The 17,420-nt window shown below is 38.5% G+C and overlaps 1 protein-coding gene across 6 annotated transcripts in view; it reads left to right on the forward strand.

Annotated features, from left to right (window-relative positions):
- MAPKAP1 (MAPK associated protein 1) overlaps window positions 1–17,420 on the forward strand; it is a 231,990-nt gene that overhangs the window by 1,548 nt on the left and 213,022 nt on the right. The window contains exons 2-3 of one of the 6 annotated variants that reach the window (XM_073905740.1): window positions 3,480–3,665; window positions 4,299–4,499. The exons of 4 other annotated variants lie outside the window; for them this stretch is intronic. The gene's annotated coding sequence lies outside the window, so the exon portion shown is untranslated. The remainder of the gene's footprint in view (window positions 1–3,479; window positions 3,666–4,298; window positions 4,500–17,420) is intronic. One more of the 6 variants, XM_025888050.2, reaches the window with a different exon arrangement.

Here is a 17,420-nt window from a genome sequence, read left to right on the forward strand (position 1 = left end):
TCTGGAATCCTATAAATACTCATAATAATTTCAAACATTTACTGAGAATATACCAGGTATCATGCTAGACAATGTATGGGTAAATAAGACTCAGTCCTTGCCTGCAGGGTGCTCAATTTAGTGAGAGAGATAAGGAAATCCAAGACAGTGATAAGTACACTGTGTGAAGGTTCTTTCTGTGATACAGTGATAGCACAGAAGTAGAGGTGGGTCATTAACTTTTGAGGAGTGTGCTATGGTTAGGTAATGCTTCATAATGTGGGGTTAACTAACTATTATTTACTATGTGCTGAAACTATAGGTTTTTCTTATTTAATCATTTTAACCTCAATTTATAGATAGGAAGATTCAGGATAAATTACATATCTGGTATGAGACAGAGGCAGGATTCAAACCCAGGTCTGTCTGATGCCTACATCTGTTCTTTTTTTCATTATGTGCTCTGCCTTCTTTCACACACCATAACACTATATACAAGTACATATTGAAGAAACTATAAAAGAAAGAATATGAATGTCAAAATAAATGGTACAGATAGTCCTTTAAATGTAGAGAAGGCTGTGATCTTCCAAGGTCAGAAGGTGGTAGGTGGGTCAGTTCAACTTTGAATATGAGCATGGAAGACCTATAGAGAGTAACATGGACTCTGGATTCAGTTCCTTGTCCCTCCTCTTACTCCTTGACCTTTGGCAAGTTTCTTAATTCCAATCATTACTTTGCTCAAGTATGGGTTGGGGTAGGGGGATAATACTGATCTCGTAGAGTGTTGTGAATATTTAATGAGCTAATGTGGATAAAGGGCCTGATACATGGTTAATGTCCCCTGAAATGGTAGTTGTAAGATGCAAAGATGCAATGTCTATGATGGTTTTAGAGTGGTGAGTAGATCAGACTGAATAAAGCAAGCCATTGCTTCTTTTGCTGGGGTACTGCGAAGTAAATTGGACGGTCTAGGAGTCAGTCAGTGAGGGCTTCAGTGTCAGTCAAGAGAGGTAAAGTCCAGTTTCTGCTCATAATTTTCCGGTTAATAAATGTTTTGACGATCTCTGATTCATTCAGCAATGCCAGGGAAAATGTTAAGAACCTAGGATGCAAAAAGGAATAAAACCAGTGCCCACCCTGAGGTGGCTGACATTCCAGTGGGGGAGATGTAAGTATGTGCAGGTAAACTGTAGTAACGTACTGTAGGTACTATGATAGCAATCCCCACGGAGTACTGTAGAGCAGGGGGGAACCCTGATAATGGTAGTTAATGAGCACTTCCTGTGTGCTGGCATTGTGTTAAATGCATTGTCTCATTCCTGTACAGAAAGGTGTTAGCATCCTGTTTCTACAGATGAGGAAACTAGAGTGCAGAGAAGTTAAATAAGTTCCTTGAGTTTATGCAGCTGTTGGAGCTGTGAGTAGAAGAGATTGTCTGCTAGACTTTGGTATCTTTACTCTTTGTGATATGGATGGGTGGATGGGGACCCTCTGACGAGACTTCAGAGAGATGCTGGCCCTTGAGCCTTAGCTTCATAGTAGCTTCGGTGTGCTAGACACTATGCTAGACAGCAGGGATAATGAGTGAATGTGGCTGCTGCTCAAGCTCATGGCCTCATCTGTCATGGTAAAAATAATATATATATTTTGGTGGAGTGGGGAGTGGTTTTGTTTGTTGACTCTTAACTGAAGACTAGAAATTTGCAGTTCAGTGGATTTGTATATATATTTCAGCGGAAGAGGATTTGCTGGAAATCTGTTACTCTGATGTATAGGCCTTATTGTTAAAGACATAGCAATAGATACCAAATTATATGCCTAGGAATTCTGTCACATTGCATTTTTTTTCCCCAGAGGAGGTGCCCTGATCTTGTGTTTTCTGTGAGTTTGAGGTTTTAGAGAAGTTTTGACTCAAAAGTTAGCACATTTCAGCTTGTGCTAAATTTAAAACAATTGAGCACATATATTTTAGTCATTGTTAAATGTTTTTGTATATCTTGCTTCCTTCAGTCTTTGTGGTTCTATGAGATAGGTGGTATTACCCCCATTGAACACATGAGCAACCTGAAACTTGGTGGTTAAATATATTGCCCAACTCACATAGCCAGTGAGTGATAACACCAGAAAAAATAGGCCAAAAAAGAGTAAACAAATATTGATTAGTTCTCTTCTGAGCATGTCGTCAGGGTTCTCCAGCTCAAGTGCCCATGATGAGGAGTAGGCCAGACCTTGGTGGATTAGATGGCATATGACTAGTCTGAAGGTAGCAGTTGCTGCTCAGCTTCACTTGCTTATTGCTGGGTGACGAAGGGGTGTGGTGTCCCTGGATCTTCTGAAGGAGGATATTCTTTTTGTTTTTTATTTATTTTAAAAATTTTTTATTTTAATCCCGATGAGGGATAATATTCTTTTTTTGGGGGGGGGAATAATATTCTTGAGGGAGCATTCAAAAGATGCTGAAAATCTGGATTTTAATTACTTAATTTTAAAATTTGACATTTAAAAAATTATTGTATGACCAAAACACATCTGTGGGCTACGTACAGTCCAGGCTGCCTGATTATGAACTCTGATCTACCTGATGGCTGAAATTTTGGTACCCACTGTTCAAAGCAGGAGGTCTAATACATGTAATGGTTATTGATCAGAAATCTGGTAAATTGCCAGAGTAAGAGTGCATTGTAATTAACTGATACTGATTATATTTGGGGAAGTGGCAGGGTGAATACTTTTATTATATAATCAGGCTAATTTTCAGGGAGGATGGGGTTTAGATGAGACGACCTTGTAATACTTTTGTGTTCTTAGCACTTTAAATGCTACCAGATTCTTGTCTTTTGGTCCTCTTTACAGTACGTGAAGTGAACAAGGAGGATAATCATAACCTCTTGAGATGAAGAAACTGGTGCCCAGTGAATGACAGTTTAGTAGAAAGTGCACCAGATTGAGAGGGACTTGAATTCTGAATAGAGTATGCCACTAATAGCCTTTTGATTTTGGTCAAGTCATTTACAAATCCTTGTATCTTTTTCCCATCGGGATGATAATGAGCAGCTCGACTCAAGTCCTGCTAAGGTCTTTACAGGATGCCAAGCTTCCTGATTCTAATTGACACTCTTAAAGTCACACAAGTGATTACTGGCAGACCCCAGTGGAGAATGGTTCAAATCTAAAATTCTGCTCCTTCTCTCATGATGGCAGGTAGGGAGCCACTGCTCAGTTTTTCCCTCTGTTCTTTGTTCATCACTCATTCTGGGAAAGGACCTTGATAGGCCACGTGCTTCCCAAATGCTTATAGTGGTTTGTTGACTTTTTATACACAAGATTGAAAGGGGGCATAGAGACGCCCAGCATAGTGAGAGAAATATGGTCAGGGAGTTCCCAAGCCCAAGCGTTTAATTTGTTTTTATTTTATTTTATTTTATTTTATTTTATTTTATTTTATTTTATTTTATTTTATTTTATTTTTTAAAGATTTTTAATTTATTTTTTGACAGGGACAGCGAGAGAGGGAACACAAGCAGGGGGAGTGGGAGAGGGAGAAGCAGGCCTCCCGCAGAGCGGGGAGCCTGATGCGGGCTGATCCCAGGACCCTGGGATCATGACCTGAGCCGAAGGCAGATGCTTAACGACTGAGCCACCCGGGCGCCCCTATTTTTATTTTAATACCCAGCTTCCACAAGGTGAGAACTGAAGAAATATTATTCTTCTAGATACTTGTTTTCATTCATACTCTATTGTATAAGGAAATAGCATAGAATATAAAAATGAAGAAAATAAATCCTGACCAGTCACTCAAAATTTATTATCTCTAGTTGGCAGCAGTCTAGGTATACAGAGGAAATAGATTTAATATAGGAAACAAAATTTGGACCCAAAGAAGAAAACAGTTTTAAGTAATTGAAAGTGTGAAAAATGGGAGAAACCACTTAAACAACAAAACTTAAATTCTAGAAACAGCAAGAAGATACTAGAGTAACTATTGGAATTAGATTATAGTAATTGCTTGTGAAATAAATTGTTATGTCACATTTACCCCTAAAATATGCAGTGTTAGATTCATATCTTATACTTGAGTGTATTTTTATATATTTGGATATATTTTTATTATATGCTTTTACTGATGCAGACAAAATGAACTGAATGTGTGAAACTTCAAAAAAATAACATTTTTTAGTTCCCTGTGGACTTAAGGTACTGTATTATAAATAAGTACTCTTTCAGTAGAGAAAATGATAGAAAATTGTTGGAAAGAATAATTTTCTTTTTATAGCAATTAAAAAAATAAAACAGTAAATTTTTAATCTGAACTTTAGTTGCTGATGTAAAGGAGACTAACAAAGAAGACCCGAGATTGAATCTTGAAGCGATGTGAGGTGGGGCTTTAGAGTCCCAGCCACCTGGATTGGAATGCTGGCTCTGTCAGTTATTAACTGTGTGAGCTGGACAGTCTGCAAACTGAGGCCAACACCGCCAGTCTCATCTGGTGCTTGGGAGGATGAAATGAAACCACTTATGTGAGTACCTGGTACTATGATGCTTCTGGAGAGATGCAGGTACCAGCGTGCAGGGGCATAACACATTCAGATACAGTATAATGTGATGAGAAGTGACTCTGTGGAGTAGTTGTGAAGAAGTGAGACTCATTTTCATGTCTGGATTAAGGGATGAATCTCGTTTGTTGCTAGTTGTGCTTTGTGATGTAGCGCGCCTACCAAGCATGCACTGTTGAGGAGGTATCTCAGTATGCTTTTTTAGGTGTAGGGTTGAATGAAGTCATCTGTTTAGGTTAAATGAATTGACCTGTTAAATAACAATAAAGACTTCCAATTGCTTATATTACCTTTTTTTGTTGTGCCCATTACTGGCCTTTGAAGTTGTTAAAACAAGAGATTATGCTCTCCTTGTCTCCATCTTAACAAATGCTGAAACTGAAGCTTAAGAAGTAAAGTGATTGAAGGCAGAGAGCTGATAATGACAAGCTTGGATTCAAACCTTTGGTTTTGTTGTTGTTTTTGACTCTGAACACAGTGCTTTTGCCACTATTCGTGCTGTTTTAGATTTGGTTTCTGGCCCTTGTTTCAGAACAGTCATCAACTATGGCCCTTCTTACTCCTTTAAACTTAATGCCTGCAGAAAGTTGTTATTGATTATATTGTGTAAGCGTTTGGTTACAGGTATAATCTTATAATATGAAGTTTAAAAATTTAATAAAACTCTAATCATAATACTTATGGCTAGCAGAGATTGGTTACAAATATATTGCTAGTGGGAATATTAATTGGTGAAAATTTTCTGGAGAGCACCTTGGCATTATTTATCCAAGCCTTAAAAAATAAAGTCATGCAAGCCTTTTGAGCTTGTAATTCCATTTTTAGAATTTTTTTTCAAGTTTTTATTTAAATTCCAGTTAGCATGCAGTGTAATGTTAGTTTCAGGTGTAGAATTTAGTGATTCATCACTTATGACACCCAGGGCTCACCAAGTGCCCTCCTTAATCCCCATCACCCATTTAGCCCTTCCCCCTGCCCACCTCCCTTCCAGCAACCCTCTGTTCTCTGTAGTTAAGAGTCTGTTTTATGGTTCTCCTCTCTTTTTCCTGCCTATGTTTATATGTTTTGTAAAAATTTTTGGTAAAAAATAATCAGATATGTGGGAAAATAATTATGTTGCAAGATGTTCACTGCAGCAGTACTTAGATCAGCAAAAATTAGAAACAACTTTAGTAGTTAACAAAGAGAAATTATGGAAAGGCCATTGAATGGAAGTATTGTGCAGTCATCTTAGATTTTTATTTTTTTTTATTTTTTATTTTTTTAAAGATTTTATTTATTCATGAGAGACACAGAGAGAGAGAGAGGCAGAGGGAGAAGCAGGCCCCCAAGGAGCAGGGAGCCCGATGTGGGACTTGATCCCAGGACTCTAGGATCATGACCTGAGCCGAAGACAGACGCTTAACCATCTGAGCCACCCAGGCACCCAGTCATCTTAGATTTTTAGAAGAATTTTAGTGACATTAATTTGTTCATCATGTAATATACAGTGAAGAGATATAAAACTATATAAAGTACAATCTTAATTATATCAAACATATATGCAAAGGAAAAGAAGAAATAGATGGCGAGATTATGTCTTTATACTTTTCTCTGTTTTCCGAAGTATTCTCTGATAAATATAAATTATTTTTTGATAAAATCATTTTAGTTTAAGCTTAGTATTAAGAAACATGAGTAGAGCTGGTGAAAATCATTTTGATCAAAAACTTTTCACTAATGCAGGTGATCTGAAGTAATAAATGGGTTGTTATTTTCAAGTCTTTTTTTTTAAAGATTTTATTTATTTATTTATTTGAAAGAGAGAGAGTGAGTGAAAGAGAGAGCACGAGCCAGGGAAGAGGGAGAGGGAGAGGGACAAACAGACTCCCCACTAAGCAGGGAGCCCGACATGGGGCTCAATCCCAGGACCCTGGGATCATGACTGAGCCAAAGGCAGCCACTCAACCAACTGAGCCACCCAGGTGTCCCTCAAAGTTAGTTTTAACCTCAGTTTACATTTAGCATATGGTTTCGGGGCACCTGGGTGGCTCAGTCAGTTAAGCATCTGCCTTCGGCTCAGGTCATGATCCCAGGGTCCTGGGATCAAACCCCACATCGGGGCTTCCTGCTCAGCAGGGAGTCTGCTTCTCCCTCTGCCCCTCCCCCCTACTCCTGCTCTCTCTCTCTCTCTCTCTCTCTCTCTCTCTCAAATAAAATCTTAAAGAATATGGTTTCATGTGTGTTGACATAAATGATGTTGAGGTTCCCAGGCTAGCCTTTCTCTCCTCCCCCAAAATCCTATTTAAGACAATATCATGGAAGAAGAGTTGTATTTGTGTTGGTGGTACCAGTGTCCTCTTTAGTGGCTGATGGGACTGTTGGTAGCCTTGTGACAGCTATCTTTCAGAGTACACTCCTATCTCTGTGAGGTTGGACATTGTTATATGGAGCTTTTATGTGAATTGAATGCTTATATACGGGGAAGTGCTTTTTTGGTATGGGAAATTATAAGTGTGACTTTCTCACTTTTTCTAAGAAAAAGGTCAAAGTTTGGGTTTTAATTTTTATGGTAACAGTATTAACAGTGCTTTTCTCATTGTCATGTATTTCATAATTGAAATTGCAGTCGTTTCAGCATGTACATACCAGCAGGATGGCCAGTTAGGGTGGTGGTTGTCATGGTTGTTGTTGTAAATGGTAATTCTCTTATATACAATATAAAAAACATGCAGAAATTTTAACGATGTATTTGAGCATATTTAAATTGGGAAAATACCAGGCAAGATGTTTCTTTTTGTAAACTGCTTCTGTCCAAAGCATTCTGTATATTATCAGAATGAAAAATGACAGCACTTTGTCATCTGTTCAAATTGATATTGCACTCTATGCAATGACAGCTGAAAAAGCCCACAGGTGCCATATAAAGAGGTGACCATGTTGTCATATTTCATTTCGGCATCCCTCTGCAAAGCCATAATTACCTAATTAGGTTGTTAATTAGGAGATTAGCATTTCACTATATTGATAGAATGCTCTTTACCGGTGTGGGGCTAGATACAGATTTGTCTGCCCTAATTTATAATCTCTGCCTTTTTTGTACTTATTTATTTGCTTAAGTTCCTGATGTGGGGCAATTCGGTTTACCTGAGAAACAGTTTGTTTATAAGCTAATGATGCTTTGATCACTGGATTAAAAGTTGCTGAGTTAAAATGTGAACAGAATTAGAAGGGTGGTCACATCCCGAAAACGATAATAAAAATTCTGAGTTGGTAAAATCTGTATGCTCGTTAGCATAGGCAACAATACATAACAAGAAATAAAATTGTTGGTATAAAAAAAAATCCAAAATCTAAAACTAAGTCTGAAATGTGATAGAGATTTATTTACCCTAAACTAGGCGAAGGCAATTATTTAGTTATCTTGAATAACAAATGTCTATCATTTACACTGGAGACTTATAAAATATGTTAAGTATTTTGAACATGTTTCAGAAACTGAAGCTTGGTTAATGACTTTGGAACAAATATATTCAGTCTTCAGTTTAGACTTCCTTAGATAGTCATCATGCATCAGGGTTTATTTCATTTGTTTCTTCTGTCCATTAGTCTGTGCTTGGAACGTTCTCTTCTCAGGGCCTTTGCAGTCCTGAGTGTTTCTGGAATTTGAAGTATTTCAGAGTAACCTTCACTCAGTGAACTATGTGGAGTAAGCGGCTTATCTGTCAAGTGTTTCTAACCTTTTTTTGTGGGAGCAGGGTAGGGGCCAGCAAAATAATGATTTTCATGTATTTTCACTCTAGTGCATGCTTTGACTATAATGCTTGTAATTTGCCTTATATGTACCTTTTCTGATCTTTCCAGTTACGGAGATTCACAGTTTGAGGAGCACAGTGTTAGGAGCGCCATTCCCACTGTGGTAGTAGTTTAGCTCCTTTTGATATAATCACAATGAGAGCCGTTGTTGTAGAAAGTGCATGTGTACTTAAGTCCTTTTTCTGTGCAGTTGTTAGGAAGAATTGCGTTTGTTTATATCTGTAATATTCTTCACAATGAAAAAAATATTTTAAAATATTTGTATATGAAGAAAATAACATGTGAAATCTTTTAGTCAAGATTTTGCTTAATTGTAATCCTTCATGTATTGGTCAATATCTGCTGACTATACGTGAGGCACTAGGCATATGTCTGGGAATTGAGCAATGAAGACTCCATACACCGACACTGCTATTGTGGGACTTGCAGTCTAGTACAGACTAGTTTGAGAAATGTTTAGTAATGGGAGTGAAGGTGAGTATGGAGGAGTACCTACTCTGGACTTGATAAGGTCAGACCTTCCTGGTGCAGGTGAAGTCTGAATTGGGATCTGAAGGGTGAAAGAGCAAACTGAGCCAGTGGAAGGATGGAGAAAACTGTCCTAGACAGAAGGAGTACACGTTCAAAAGCTTGAAAAAAAACTGAAACCTGAGTTTGGCTGGAGTAAAAAGAAGTAAAGGGGTAAGTAGAAGATGGAGCTGCAGATGTAGGCAAGGTTCAGTTTTATTAAAGAGTTTGGGAGGTCACCATAGGATTTTAAGACAAGTTAGGAAACAAGTTAGGTGAGGGCACCTGGGTGGCTCAGATGGTTAAGCGTCTGCCTTCGGCTCAGGTCATGATCCCAGGGTCCTGGGATCGAGTCCTGCATTGGGCTCCCTGCTCCTTGGGATCCTGCTTCTCCCTCTGCTTCTCTCTCTCTCTCTCCCCCTCTGTCTCTCTTGAATAAATAAATAAAATCTTAAAAAAAAAAAAAAGGAAACAAGTTAGGTGAGAGATGGTGGCTTGAATAGGTTATGGAGATAAAGAAAAGTGAATGAAATCTAAAGCAAGAAGAGGATGCATAGTATTAACTAAATGGCTGTAGGTTTCACAGAAAGAAAGGAGTCAAGGATTCTAATTTGGACATTGTAATTGTTTTATAATTTTGAGTGTAAGAATGTACTTTAGTACATCAGAAAGAAGAAGTCATGAGACTTCTTTTCCAATATGACCAAAACATGTGCAGTACGACCAACTAGTTTTCTTTCAGGTGAGTTGGGAAGAGTATTCATATTTGAGTCGCTTTTGGTTCCTGCATTGTGACAGCAGCCTTGTGGGGTATGCAATAATATCTTACTGAAGTCCAGAGAAACTGAGATTTTTCCCGGCTTTCTGTTGCTGGGTTACTGGGTGGTGGAATTGGGAGCACACCATAGCTCTGCAGAGCCTTGTGTTTTCTACCATGCCATGTTGCCTTTCTGGTGTTATCCCCTTCTGTTTGTTTATTCCAAAGCGAAGAGAAGTACTCCCTAAGGACCAGTTGCTGACAGAGGTATTGTGTTGTTAACTCTGTGGCTTCTTCTGCCCAGCTCTAGTGTGGATTAAAGTGTCTGGTGCTTTGGTAGGAGAAGCTGCTCCAGCACTTGAGTGTTTCAGCAAAGTCCCAAGATTCTGTTGGGATTTCTGGTACTAAGATTTAATCTTCCTCAACTAGAAATGTCGATTAGCTACCTCCACACAAGTTCACTAACATATATGAAAGTTCTCCTTTTCCTGAGGAAAAGACTTGGAAGCTCCCATTTTTGCGTGAGGAATTTCATCTCTCTTTGATATAATCAACATATATTGCAACGTGTTTAAAAAATTTCATGGTTACCAAAAAAAACACAATTTCATGGTTACAGTTGCCACCACTGTTCAGTTAAGTGATTTGTTGGTATCATTATGTTCGAATAGCCTGAAGTAGAAGAAATCTAGGATGCAGCATGGATTCTAGCCTTCCTGTGTTTCTGCTCCCCCACACCCATTTTAAAAATTGGGATATAATTCTTAATGCCATGAAATTCTCCCCTTTAAAGTATACAGTTTAATTTTCACAAAGTTATATAACCATCATCACTATATAATTCGAGAACATTTTTATCACCCAAAAGGAAACCCCATACCCATAAGTAGTCACTCCTCATTCCTCCTTCCCACAGCCCCTGGCAACCATTAATCTACTTTCAGTGAACCTTTCATATAAATGGAGTCATACATTATGTGGCCTTTTGTGTTTGGCTTCTTTTATTTAGCATAATATTTTCAAGGTTCAAATATGTTGTAGCATGTGTCAGTACTTCATTCCTTTTTATTGCTGAGTAATATTCCATTGAATGGAGAGACCACATTTTGCTTATCCATTCATGAGTTGAGGGAGATATGTTTTTTTCCTACTCTTTGGCTATTGTGAATAATACTGCTGTGAACATTCCTGTGCAAGTTTTTGTGTGAACATATGTTTTCTGTTCTTTAAAATGGATTACAGGGTCATATGGCAACTCTGCTTAACATTTTGAAGAACTGCCAACCATTTTACATTCTCACCAGCAGAGTATAAGGTCTGCCCCCTTTTTGCTTCTGCTCTCTTCAGACTCTGTTGCTCTGGTCTGGGGTGGACGCAACCTTAGGTTCTAAGACTTCCATGAGCCCCTTGATAAATGGGAAATATTCCATTTTTCTTGTTCCACCAGGTTTATTCTTCAAGCATATATGTACCAGGGCTTATATTGGGTATTAGTGACAGGAAGCCAAATAAGGCTTTTGGTCTTTTCCTCTGAAGGACTTCGCAGTCCAGTGTTTGGAGCTTCTTACTAGGTAATGGGGGAGAGGGAAAAGCCAGTGAAGAAACTAACTGCCTAGGAATTTGTGAATTTCCACAGCATGGATTCTAACTTTAGAATCTAGGCAAAGATTGACTTGTTTTTCACAGCTTCCAGGATTTCTTTTTCTTGCCCCATCCTTTAACTCTTGCTATTCCTTGGATTTTGTTCCTAAGTTACTGCTCTTTCCTTACATATTTTCCCGGGATAAGTTCATTCACATCTGTGGCTTCATCTGTCATTTATATGTTGATGTCTTCCAAATTTGCTTTTTCCTAGGCTTCAGATTTGCATATCCTTTGTGTGTCACTTATATGTTGTAGTCTCCCAAATTCATTCAGACCTCATTCCTGGGCTGTCAGGTTTACATCATGATGAATCTCTATTTGGGTACTCCATAGATATCTCAAGTTCACTGTGTTTGAAACATCATTCCTCATTTTCCCTCCACCTCTTAAGCTGGTCCTACTTTTGAGTTTACAGTCTCGTTTGTTGGCACTATCATGCAGGCCATGGAGTCTCCTCTTCTCCTTAACTCCCCATATCCAGTCGCTCAGTTCTAGCAATTTTATTTTCTATATATTTCTTATCTTTTTCTTAAATTTTTAGACCTATCTTTCACTGCCTTACGTCAGATTTCATCATCTTTCCCTGAGCTGTAGTCACAGCCTCATAACTAATCTTATGTCTTGTCTATCAGATTAATCTGTGCACCTGCCAGAACAGTCTCTCTGAAATGTTCATCTAATCAGCAACTTTGAACTCTGTAGTTTTAGTTACTAAATACACATTCTGCTGTTTCTTGTTTTAATGCCTTTTCTCATGTTGTCTCTTCTACTTGGAAGAGATGAGTTTGTCGCTTTGATCCTTCTTCCAGCCATCCAACTTCTTATCTTTGAAGATTCATCATAGAACAAGGAATAACTACAATAATAATAGTAGACGTTTGTATATGTTTACCATGGGCCAGACACTGTTCTCTGCACATAACATGTGAATTCATTAAATCCTCCCAACAGTCCTATGAGATGGGCACCAAAATTATTCCTGTTTACAGATGTGGAAACAGAGGCACTGAAATTGTTACTTTGCCTAGGTCCCACAGTGAGTGAGTAGCTGAGTTCAGATTTGAACCCGGGCAATCTGATGCTTGATTGCTTGCTCTTTGTCTCTCCTACCTACCTTTTGTCAGCCTACCCAATTCTCTGTGCTTCCCCCACCTCAAAAGTTAGTTATATCTTCCTGCTTCTGTAATAACCCATGCATGGCCTGATGTTAATCTGTAGTCCATAGGATAGATCTGGAGCAAATTTTATTTTAAACATTTTTGATCAAGGAGGCAGCATTATAGATTATTTAATCGCCAGCCCCCTCCCCATTCTTAAGATGACTGAGTTGGAATGATCATTCTCCATTATCTTGATCTTAGTCGTTCATCTCTTGAAGCCTTGTCTGAATATCTAGTTTTATTTAGATATTTTTCCTTTGTGTTTCCGTAATACTTTGTTATAGAATCCTCTAGCATCGTTCTCACTCTTTAATTTTTAAAAATTTTTTTATTTAAATTCAATTTAATTAACATATACTGTATTATTAGTGTCAGAGGTAGAATTCAGTGATTCATCAGTTGCCTTACAACATTCGGTGATCATTACATCAGGTGCCTTCCTTAATGCCCATCACCCAGTTACCCCATCCCCTCATCCACCTCCCCTCCAGCAACCCTCAGTTTCTTCCCTATAGTTAAGAGTCTCTTACGACTTGCCTCCCTCTCTGTTTTCGTCTTACTTTATTTTTCCTTCTCTTCCTCTATGTTCATCTCTTTTGTTTCTTAAATTCCACATATGAGTGAACTCTTTATTGTGACCGTTTATGTATTTATCTCCTTTTCTTGATTCCCTTGCTTACCTCTTAGGGATAGGGAATAAGACTTACTACTTTATACTTCTGACTGCCAACCTGGAGGAGGTATTCCTGTTTGCTGAATGAACAGGGAAGTCTGCTTATACCCACATCTAGATTAGTGAGAGAAGAGAATTAAGAGGAGTGTGATGAAATGGACTTACATTGGAAATTTAAGGCAGCATGGAGTAATTGTGTGGAGCAGGAATTCTGGAGCCAGATTGCATAGTTTATCCTGGCTCCACCTTTTACTAATTTTGTGACCTTGGGTAAGTCTGTGCCTCAGTTTACTGATTTGTAAAACATAAATAATAATAGAATCTACCTCACAATTTTATAAGTGATGTTGTGAGTGCTTGCTAAATAAATAAGCAACCTTCTGGAATCCAGAGAATTGATTATTCTTAAGTCGTATTTTGTGAAACACTTCTACCCTGACTGTATAACATTATAGGCAGAATGAAGCCAACCCTGCTGCCCTGTCCTCATTTTGATCCATGTGGTGATGGTTTATAAAGAAAAAAAAAAAAGACTAGAAGATTGTAAACAAAATAACTGGCAGTTAGTGTAGTTTTGTTAATAACAATAATAACAATTATCATTTATTGAGGTTATGAAAGCTCCATTCAAATGAAAGTACAAAGCACCTTTCAGAATCACATAAAAATAGTTTGGGGATTATCTGCTAGTTTAGATGATCTCATTGCTGTCCTTCATTCATTAGAAGTTGAATGAGCTTATAAATATTCTTTTTCTAAGTATCCCATTGAAGTGGAGAGGACATAGATTATGGATATTTCCCTGCTGAGGAAACAGAGTCAGGGACACCTGACTCACTTGAAGTCATCCCATTGTTAGTCCTGAGGCAGGCTAGAGACAATAACCTGGAATTCCAGATATGTTTACTCAGAGTTCTAAGAACCATTTTTTTATACATGATAGCATTAAAAAAAAAAAAAACCAGGTGGCGATAATGCCCATTCAACTCAGTCAAGCCCATTCAACCCACTCAGTTTTGTAGTGGGTTTGCTGCCAAAATGTTGATACTATTAAAATCTTTGTCAAAAAAGGAATTCCTTGTACTTCTATTCTTAGAGTCTGAACCATGGCACAGTGATATAAGTAGAACTTGCAATGGAATTCTTTTTTCCTTTGAAGCAAAAACACAAAACTTTTTAGTTGGACTCTAGGGTACACTCCTAACCATACCTCCTCCTTCTCACATGTGCTTGGAATAGAGTGAGAGCTGAAAGGTACCTCTTATAGTTCAAACTCCCCATGTAACAGATGCAGAAATGGACCAATATGTAAAACAGGTTTAAAGGGGCTTAACGAAGTGACTTGTCCAAGGCCATGTAATTAGATCCCTGGTAATTAAGGAATTGGAATTCAGGTATCCTGAGTGGTGCTTGGAGTAAACTGTGTTGCTTCTGTTAATTGATGTGGTTAGCCTGAGAGCCAGGTAAGTGGAAACAACTCTCTTCAATTCTTCTATTTAAGCAAACTGCAAACATCAAGGAAACAGTAAAAGGAAAATAAATCTTAGACTGTAGTGGGATACTTGTCTACTGAACCGGCACCATGGATAAGGGGCCTTTTTGGGGGAAAATCATGGCACAACCCTTTGGGAACAAGAAAGATCCATTTGTTCATCTCTTCATTCCACGCTGAGCTCTTATTGGATGCCAGCCACATTCTACTAGAATCTGGCAGCACAGTGATGAATAAGACAGTGTCCTTAAGGAGCTTAGAGTTTAGAAGAGAAAACCAAAATATAAATAATTATTTTTAAAATAAATCATTGTGATTAGTTTGTTCATTCATTCATTTATTCATTCTTTCAAACTTTAACATAGCCAGAGAGATCCTTTTTAAATGTTACATCATATCACAATCCTCTGGTGGTTCTCCACTTTAATCAAAGTAAAAGAAGAGTCCTTAGAATGGCCTGTAAGGCTGCCCATGTTTGCTGCACTCTTCCAGACCTCATCCTCTACTACTTGATTCTTTGCTGGACTCCTTGCTACTTCTTCCACAGTTCTGGACATACTACCCTCACTTGGCAATGAATGCATTTCCCTTCAGAAGTTTACATGGCTTGTTCTCTTACCTCCTTCAAATGTTAACTCAAATGTCAGGTTCTTAGTGAAGCATTCCTTGACTACTTTATTTGCAGTTGCAGCCATGGCCCACCACCTGGCATGCCCATCTCTCTTCCCTGTCCTGTCTTTTTCCATAGCACTTCTAATTTACTGTTATAATTTACTTCTCTGTTTTGTCTGTCTCCCCCATTAGAATGTGAACTCCATGAGGGCAGGAGTTTCTGCTTTGTTTTCTGCTGTACTCTTTGCATCTAGAACAGTGCCTGGCACATGGTAGGCTTCAATAAATACTTGTTCAATGAATAAATTCAACAAACACATAGTACCTACTACTAACAGACAATGTGCTGGATTAATTATTTGGTGGAAGTAGTGACAAAGTGCAGTGCAATGGGACCACAAAGAAGGGAGCAGCTAACCTGATCTGTGGGATTCATTGGGGAGGTTTCCTAGAAGAATTGACCGTTTTGAGCTGGCTTTTGAAGAAAGAGTAGGAAGAAGCCAGATGAAGCAGGGTGGATAGGCTTCAGATCAAGCTTGATGGGACATGACTTGTATTTGTTGTAGTAATTTGGGCTTTGATTTTCCTTAGGGTATGTTAAAATTTCAGTAAACAGATACTGGGAGTTGAACTTGTTTAGTACCTGAGAAGACTTGAGCATAGATTGTTTGGTTTAGGCTTAGTATCAATGAAACTGTTCCAAGGGGGTTGGAAATTACCACAGTTTTAGTGGCTGCATATAGCATATCACAGCAGGGTTTCTCAACCTTGGCATCATTGATAGTGACTTTTTGGGGGGGTATAATTCTTTGTCATGGGTGCTGTTGTGTGCATTGTAAGATGTTTAGCAGCATCCCTGGCATTTATCCACTAGATGCTAACAGTGTGACAGCCAAAAATATCTCTAGACATTGCGAAATGTCCCCTGGTGAGCAAAATTGCCTTCTAGTTGAGAACCCCACATTAGAACCACTGCATTATTGTTGGGGTCTAGAGATTCCTGCCTTTAGCAACTTTACAAATGATTGGGGGAGAGAGAGGTCAATATCCAGATTTCTGATTCTAGAATTGGAGCAAAAAGTTTGAAATTGGCTGTTCCTTATACATGATACTCCTATAACTAATTGTATTGAAGGTAGAAATAAAGTGCTTTTAAAACAGTTTTGGACCCTGCAAATTGGAGAAGAGTTCACAGAGGATGAGATTGTTGAGTTGCACTTCGAAAAATAAGGTTTGTAATGGAGAGGGACACATTCAAGGGGATTATCATTACCGAAGGCTGACGAATTGTGTTCAGAGAGTTCTGGGAGTTGCCTGCTGAGGGGAAGGGGCAGGTGAGTAAAATTGAGTTGTAGAGAGCCTTAAATGTGTATGAAGGCAAAGGGGTCTAGGCTGTTTTCCTGCACTATTTTCATTTGTCTTCCTGCATAACAAATAACCACAAACTTAATGGTTTAGAACAATACAAATTTATTGTCTCTTAGTGGGTTGGGCATCATGGCTTCATCTTGGGTTTTCTGCTGAGGGTCTCAAAGGAATGATATTAAGCTGTCAGGTGGCTCCAGCCTCATCTGGAGGCTCGACTAGGTAAAGATCTCTTTCCAAGCTCCTTCAGATTGTTGGTGGAATTCATTTCCTTGTGGCTGTATGACTAAGGTCCTCATTTTCTTGCTACCTGTTGACTGGGGCTACTCTCAGCTCCTACAGGCTATTCTCAGGTCCTTGCCATATATTGTTCTTCCATAACTTGGCTGTTTGCTTCTTCGAGGTCAGCAGGAAATTCTCTCTTTTCAGTTGCCTAGGATGGTGTCTTATATAACAGAAAGTAATCAAGGATATAACTTCCCCCACACCTCCACCCAACACTTTTGCTGTATACTCTTTCAGCTAGGTTTTATCCACGCTCAAGGGGTGGGTATGACATAATTACATGGATATCAAGAGACAAAAATTTCTGGAGCCATCTTAGAATTCTGACTACCATACACAACTTTTAGCTCCTTGAAGGCAATGACCAAGTCTTTTTTCATTTTTTGTTCAGCCTTAAATCTCTGGTGCTTGGCACATAGTAAGTGCTTTATAAATATTTGTCAAATGAATAAAATCAGTGAATGAGTATTTGGTAGACAGTTGAGTGTTTATGGTTTCAGCTCCTATATTGGTAATTTCACATTGGGAAGCAGCCTGGTTTCTCTGGCATTATTCATTTCTTCACTCTAAGTAAAACTGTAAACATTTTTATCTG

Source organism: Callorhinus ursinus, unplaced genomic scaffold (genome assembly GCF_003265705.2).
Source record: "Callorhinus ursinus isolate GAN/ISIS: 27379988/994484 unplaced genomic scaffold, GSC_fseal_2.0 scaffold24, whole genome shotgun sequence".
NCBI classification, from domain to species: domain Eukaryota; kingdom Metazoa; phylum Chordata; class Mammalia; order Carnivora; family Otariidae; genus Callorhinus; species Callorhinus ursinus.